An 8,746-nucleotide genomic window follows, 5' to 3' on the forward strand; every position below is an offset into this window, starting at 1 on the left:
TAGACAGCAAATTTAACTTAAACTTATATCAATAGCCGTGTTATGTGATTATTTTGTAAGTAAGAATTTAAATAAGGATATTTTAGGAACTTTCTTAATATTCAAGAAATTTAAACTGTTTTAAAATCCCTTTTGCATCCCTTCTACTTTCTATTAAAAGCATTTTTTAGTTAAAATATACAAGTTAAAACATAAATTAGATTGTATTCTTACAAAACTTCATTGAAAAATCAAAGAATAGTACAAATTCTTTGAACATATACGTCATTACAATCAAGAAAGTTAGAATTATATTATATTATTTCTTCGAAATGTAATTCCCATACAAAATATGCTTAAGAAACTTTTTAAAATTATAAAAATATTAATGAAATTATTCGGCATTTTTTCACAAAGGGTTGAATAGTAAAATTTTCTCTGTGTGCAGAAAAGGCGCCTCATAATCCATAATATTGTGTCATGTTCATGATCAACGCGGCCTCAGCCTTGGTGAGAAAAATGTGTGGCCGGCCCACACCTTGATGGCAAAATTATTCGGAAAACTCCTCGCCGAGCGAATGAAAGTAAGAGAAAGGCCCGAAAACCAAAGTCGAAAACTAAAAACCGAAAACCAAATACCAAAAACAACCGACAACCGAATTCGACCCGCTCGCCGGCTAATGAAGTGGTAAAAAGGGGCTTGGAAAACGGCATGCCATTGCATTTGGTGTTGCCACCAACGCCGTTTTCAATGGTGTTGCAGTGTTGCTATTACCTCCACCGAGAGGAGCGCAGTTGGCTTGCCATTTTTATGGCCTCTTTGGGTAAAATGCTTACAACTGCGCCGGGGACGGGGGTAAAATTATGAATTTTTACTTTCACCGCATGTGGCAATTTCAGGTTTGCCAGCGGGCTTGAACTTGAGGCACAGGCAAATGCAGGGGCAGAGTCGAAGGCGGCAATTGTCAAGGCTGCCAAAGGTCACAAGACCCAGTACAACGAAAGGTGTGGTCGGGCCGATAAGCGGGTTTAAACACCACGAGACATCGGATGCAGATACCCTATCTATATGGAGATGAAGAGGGAAGATAAGGTATGGAAAATTTTAAAGTGGGATTACATTTTAATATTCCGAATTATGGGATTAGATTATGCCTTTGACTGTATACTATAGTTCTTAAAATAGTTCTTAATTATATACATTTAGATGAAAAATAATGGTAAGCTTTCTTTCAGCGCTTGAAATGTTACTATCAGACCATCAATATATTTTTATTTCAAAAATTTAAAAGACATACATATATGTATATAATGGTAGTAGTATGTATGTTTACAGGTGGAAATGCAACTTAAGTTATGTTCAAATAATGCAACGATTGTAAGTCTTTATTAAATTCAATAATTAGCCAATTGCGGGGTATAATATCTCTTAATTATGTATGCAATTTCAATAATGTTGAAACCAGAAGATGTTGTCTTTTAATAAGTATGATTCGATTTTGTAAAGACTTTCAGTTAAATTGAAATGTTTCTTAGATTGAAAATATGAAACCAATATTACAAAAATTAGTGTTGAAGCCACAAATAATTATAATTATCCTGTGTAAATATGCAACAATACTCTGCCTAATTTTCTTCGGTAATTTATTATAATTATCCTGTGTAAATACGCAACTTAACTATCCCTAATTTTTCCTCGGTGTGCTTCACACAGATGCATTTGAACCAGGCTCACACCGTTGCAGCCAGATCATAATTGATTGCCGCGGCAAATATTTTTATGGTCAGGGCCGAAATCACTTTTGGCCAAGCGAGAGCGAAGCTTGCCAACCAATTTGCTTTTAATCTAGCCTGATGAAGATGTCCGCCGATGGGAGGCGATGGGATTAGCAGACCACAAAAGATATGGCCCGGGAAACTGAGCAGCGAACACCCATACAGCTGCGACAGCATGCTGCAACATTTCCGCATTTTGGCCAAAAGAGAGTGGCGAGTGTGCTCTTAAGCCCCACAATACTCTTAGGCCCCAACCGATTTTTCGAGGTTCGCTTCAAACTGGCTTACTCGGCAGAGCGGACGGGCCCAAAAGGTTTGAGCCAGGTTCGCTTCGGCCCGGTTGGATCTTCGGCTCCATGGAGGCAACAATACGTCACTAGGGTGAACGTACTCGCGGATGTTAGTGGGTCACTATTTGTACGGTCAACGAACCTTTGGCCGCTTGTAAATACAACAAAAGAAAAAGCCCGGCCAGCAACTTGCTTTCTTTCTTAACTTTTCTCACACACAAACAGGCATTATAGCCCGTACAGCCCATACAACCCATACCCATACCATAACCCAGCGATCCGATCCAGAGATGACTCTCGTCTCTCGTCTTGACTGACTTGACTGGTTGACTTGCAGTCGTAATTTACTTGGGCTATAGGTTGATCGTCAACATCCCCAGCCCCCCGCATGGAATCCCCCGCTCAGTTGCATCCTGCTGGCCCGGCCTGGCCGTATTTGTTGCCATTTCGGTTGCATTGGCCAAGATGAGGTGAAGCTGGAGATGGAGCTGGGGAAGGGGCCTTTGGTTGGGATGAAGCTGCAGCTCTCCAGCTCCAGGCAGCTGCATTGCTTGGTGTTCTTATTATGCCCCAAACAGGTCCATGGGAGGCTCAGGCTCAGGCTCTGGCTATGGCTATGGCTTTGGTTTGGCTTGGTTTTCACATGATTATCATGATCATCATTACCATCCGCAGCCACATTAATATCGTCATCTTCGGGCCAACTGTGCGAACGGGAGGCAAAATCCAGCCAGACTGAGACGGCCAGCTCCGTTCACATGCAAGTTTTCGCCGGCTGGGCTGGCATGACTTGTGGTGTTTGACTTGTGTGTAAGTCAGTCCATAGAAATGCATTTCCGCATATTTTACACCACTAAAAAGTCCAAAAAGAAGGAGGAAGAAAAAAATTGGAGAGAAAAATAAAAAAAAAATAAAGGAAAAACATATACATATGTTTGTTTACTCTTTTGTTGTGGGGCGTTCGTTAGCTCCATCTCTGGGTAATTGAAACCATAATCATTATCTGCTGCCTGCAGCCTTCTGCGGCCTCTCAATCAGCTCAGTTCGGTTCAGTTGTTGCCGCTCCATTATAATGGAGTAATTATGGCGTGTTCGAGAGTCGGGAATGCTCTGCACTGGACCTCAATGCCAAACAATTCCCTTTTGTCATGATATGGCCTTATCTGTCGCTCCTCCGCTGGCCAAGTTCCCCTGATAAGGTGTCACTGAACCCCATGGAGCTCGACTTGGTTCACCCCTCTCCAGTCATTTGCATTATCTTCGAATATTCATGCTGAATTCTTGAAACCCCATCGGAATGGGAATATTATTTAAATCTTATAAGCTTCTGCGGAGCATTGAAATGTTAAGCACACGCTGTATTCGAATTTGCGTTGTATCGAGTCGATTTGGCGTTCTTATTATAAAGATATGAATTCAAAAAGCATCGGTTAAATGGAGAACGAGAAATATTTTTGTAACTCAGACTATTCTTTTGCAACCTCTGCATTTGAAATACTCTTAAAACACGTTACAAACATTTTTAGGGTTTGATTTATAGGAATTCTTAGATAGCATATCGATTGCAAGCGACCTTTCTAATATGCCCATGCTCATATGGTTGCCAACGAATCCATCATCCTAACACTTTTATGGCCAACCATCCATCAACTTTCTTCCACCGACCTGGGCTAGCTATCTTTCTACGAACTTCTTTATCATTAGGAGTGCACGATCATGCCAATAAAAGAAAGAAATCACGGCCCGCGATCGTTCGCCATGGTAACAAACTTAATGCATTCCGCGTTAAAGTGTCAATGATCTCGTTACCGAAAAAGAACGAAGAGCTTCAAACATTTCACGCACTGGAGTTCATTGTACCACAGAATTGGACGGAGGGCTACAGAGACATGACCACCATATGGCAAAGTCTTTCGTAGATATAGATACAGTCGAAATTCCCTAACTCATACTTTACCAGCCCAATTTTTTGGGGGCCCTAATAAAAGTCAAGTCTATGGAAATAGGTTCCTAAACTTTTATTTTCGTAAATCTAATTATCCAAGGCTCCCACTAAATTCAAAGTTGGTATGGTTTATATAATACGGTTTTTGAGTTAGGAACATAAAATAGATAAGCCTTTTAAAGATTTCCAAACATTTTTTTAACTTTTCCTGATTAGGGCATCATTGTGACATTAAAATTTGAAAGTAATCTTCATTTTATATATCTAAATGGAATTTTCTCAATTCTAAACTTCTTTAAAGTGCAAATTTTCTAATTTTATCATTAAGTTTGAGCTAAAGAAGTCGGACTGTAGCCGATAGACAGCTGAAAAAGGGAAGAAAGGGGCAGCTCCATTGGTGGTAATGGCCAAATCATGCACGAGCTTTTGCAGAAAGAAGATAAATTAATATGGTCAGCATGTCATGAATTAGCTTTCTTCCTATAGCTGCGCTCCGACTTTAGAGCCCGGCTTCTGCCACTTGGCTACTTGGCTACTTGGCTACTTGGCTATCCCAGAAACAAGGCAACAAACAAATACAACACGGTATCACACACGGCACACAAACTTTCACGCAAAACGTCCATTCAACTCCGGGCTGAAATAGAAAAAGAATCAGAGGTAGAATCAGAATCAGAAGCAGAATCAGATCCAAAAGCAGCAGCAGACCATAGACAGGGATAGGTATACGAATACGTATAAATTCCCATAAATCAGCTGTGAGCCAAAGGGTCAAATACCTCGTGGCGGGCTAAAAATTACACACGAACATGTGTTGAAAGGAGAAATTAAAACAAAATTAGTTTTACACGCTGACCAGCTGGTGAAAGAGAGAAAAATAGAGCAGCGTTTGAGAGATGGAACATAAATAATGCACCGTGAAACAACTTAATTAATCACCAAAATTAAGGTCAAATTAATAGGCTATTTAAAACTGATCTATTTCACATAGGAAAACTATAGAAAATATTATATTTATGTTTATATAGTATATCAAAGTATAATATTTTGCTACTATGGATTATTTGATTACTGTTTTTTAACAATTACAAACAATTTATTAGAAATCGATTGAAGTGTTTCTTATATTATTAAATATTGTATGGATCATATAAGTTTTATCCTTTACAAATCTCGATCTAGCACTGCTTTATATAATCTAGAATGGCTTTTGCCTAATTGCCCCTGAAATACCATTTATCACGCATTCGCCACGCCCCCTCCAAAGGTTTGTTCCAATTTTGTTCCACCTAAATAGCAAAAGCTGCTTAGATTCGAATAGAACTTCCTCATCACCACATGTGCCCACATATGATACGAACTCTTCGGCGGAGGATCAGTGGGAGTCGGAGTGTGGGAAGAAAGCGAACCAACAAGATTAAACACAAAGAAGAAAGGAAACTAACATCGGCAAGCCGACGTTTCTACACCCTTGCAGGTCGTTTCCGTGGTAGCATTGTATATAAAAAGATTGCCGACTTATATACTACGTGCAACAGAAAAATTACTTTGGGAAGGTTTCACCACGATAGCATTAAAACTGAGAGACTCCGCTCGGTACAGACATACGTCTAGTGATGCTGATCAAGAATAGAAATAAAATAGAAAGAAACGTCTATTTTAGTGAGTTGCAAACTTCTGACTGAAATCATTGTACCCTCTGCAAGGGTATAAAAATGCATCTTTAGAGTCTAGATATATATAAAAAAATTAAAAACAGTTACTTATGACCTAAAAATTAAGAGAATTGACTATACTTTTAGTAATAATATATTTGGAACTTTTTGCCACACTTGCAATTATTGCATTTTACCTAAAAATATTTGACAGCTAAAAACCTTTTAAACTAAATTTGCCTTTTATGTATTGATGTTCGGCCACACAAATAATAATTATATTGTTATTAATTTATTAATTTATTAGGGCACTCTTTAAATACTAATTATTTCAAAATTGAATATTTTAGGCCAAACATGCGCTAAAAATTGGGTACTTAAAAAAAGTGTTAGATGTTTATTTATTATATTAATACAAACTATTTTTTTTCGCGGCAAAATGCTTTTGTAAGTTCATACAAATTATTTGTGTAGTGTTTAAACTATTTTAGGCAGCCAATTACCTAAAATGTAGTCTAAAAATGGCCCACATTTTATGGACCTTTTAGTGACCTAAAATGTTTAGAGACCTAAATTTTAGGCCATACATAGACTTAGCTCCAGGCTTAGGCAAAAAGATACATAAGTTCTAGGCCACTTTTGGGGTTTATGGCGTTCTAAAGGACTCCAACCATAGAAAAATTTAAGGCGCTTAGGTCGATACAAAGCCTTGGGTGTTAAGGGAGGGAAAAGGATCATAAAAAAGGATAATGACAACACATAGATCTACTTAGAACAGAACCAAGTTTAGGATAGGAAGGACTTTGGCAAGGGTATTCACTCAATAGCCTTTATTTTTAACTCATCATTTATTGATATTTCTGTATGTCATCGATGCACTTTGAATTAAATTAAATGTATATTATAATTGAGTGAGTGGTACTTGAAATGACAGTAGAAACGAATTTTTTTTTTAAATTTCCTATTTTTCTTAGAAATAACTGGACAACGTCAGTAATAACCGCATGTTAGACTTGTTGTATATTGCGTGATGATGATAATGAAATGACCCTACAAAATTCATCTTTAAAGTCTGGATAGATAAGGATCGGAACAGTGATTTCTATGAAAAAATTATAATCTTTTAGTCTGGGTATTCCCTAAACTGTTGAATTGCTGAATTGTTGAATTTTAATGAGCTGTTAACCAGCTGTTCCATACAAAGTCAACTGTCAGAAATTTCAGCAATTCAACAGTCTCGGGGCTGTTAAAAATTTTGGTTTAATTGCTGAAAACTAGAGTTGTTGTCGTTCTCGACTAAAAGTTAGAGGGTAACTCTGGTCAGTTTTAAACATGGAGAAATTGCAATCGTATAAAATATGCAAATAAAGGATATCTGATAGGATGCTGCCTGCTAGCAGTTCTAATAGTTTAGTTTTTTGGCTTATTCTCGGCATTTTCCTTAGTTTTAAATACAATCTTTGCTAAACACAGCCTGGCAATTAGACAATCTGACAAACAGCAGACATCTTAAAATTGATAATTCTACAGGGAACTTTTAGGGTGGTTCCCTTAATTGCTGACATTTTCTGTTGACTTTTTAACAATTCAGCAATTCAACAGTTTAGGGAATACCCTTTAGGGAATAACCGCATGTTACACTTGTTGTGTATTGCGAGATAATGATATTGAAATGACCTTAAAAAATGCATCTATAGAGTCTGGATAGATAAGGATTGCGATCGCATCAGCGATTTTGATGAAAAAGTGATAATCTTTTAGTATAAAGCTAGCCTATGGATTGATTTCAATTCAGTTTGTAGTCTTCTTTTCAAGACAGTGCATTTTTATTTCATTTTTTTTTCGCTATTCAATATATTTACACAAATGAAGATCGAGTTCTTTTGTATATTCTTGTTATATTTGGAGATTTCCCGCGGGGATTGTAAAGTCGAATACAATGTTAAAGAACAATTGGAAATAAGTGCCAATATCTTGCAAGTGTATAATCGAGATCTGGACAATTCTATTAAATGGAAGGAATTGAAAAACGCTAATCTGGACGTCAAGGTGGAATATCACACTGACGAAACCCTCTCTAGAATGGAAAAAATACGCAACTTGATAAACGGAGCGGCCGATAGTTATTTTCTATCTTCACACGAAATCTACGATTGGGCCAGTAGTGTTATTTCAAAATTGACCACCTTCGAAAGCTTGAAAATGGAAAATAGGATTATTGGCAGATTAATCGTCGACATAAGCCAACAAGGGAAAGAAAAAGCTGAGAAATCTATAGAAAAACTCATAATGGTGCGGCAAAAATTCTCCAACGCTAGTGTAGAGTGCAAGAATATAATTCCATATTTTGATATAGATAAACTGATGGAAAGTGATCGTTTTCAAACCAAAATAAGAGATGTCCGAGTAACCGGACACTTAAGTACACTTGGTGGTGCTGCGTTTTTGGGAAGTATAGGGGCTGTCCTTGGAACTCTAGTTTTGCCAGGGCTCGGAACTGCGATTGGTGCAGGAATAGCTGCAGTATCTGCACAGGCTGTAGGTTCAGGGGTTACAGAATTAGTATTCGTTAATATGGTCAAAAAAGAATTGGAGGAAGCGCAAGACTATTTTAAGATATTGTATCCAAGAATCGATAAAGCTGCGGGGCTAATAGATGACGTGGTGCAAGGAGTAAGGGACGAACTTAATAGGGTGACTGATTTGAAGAACGAGGCGGAAAGCGTCATAATTGTAGTTGAGGACAGTCTTAATAAAAATATAAGCCTTGTAGATGATAATGTTAAAGAGTTGCTAGGACAATGCAACCAGTACAAATTGGTACATAGTACTTGATTACTTTTTGAGGAAAATTTAATTTGACTCATGAAGACTCAAGTCATGCATAATAATCAAGAAAAAATTTAAGGATTAAACTTCAAATTGTAAAAGTTTCTTTTAATACACACTCATATGTAAAATTGGAGAGCGGAAGGCATAATAAAATAAAGAAATCAAATCACGCCATTCACTCGCTCCAATTTAGTATAAAAGATCCAAACATGAAAACTATTTTGATTGTTCAACTAACATTTTATTTCAATAAAAAAATTATATATTTT

Source organism: Drosophila suzukii, chromosome 3 (assembly GCF_043229965.1).
Source record: "Drosophila suzukii chromosome 3, CBGP_Dsuzu_IsoJpt1.0, whole genome shotgun sequence".
Lineage (NCBI taxonomy): Eukaryota > Metazoa > Arthropoda > Insecta > Diptera > Drosophilidae > Drosophila > Drosophila suzukii.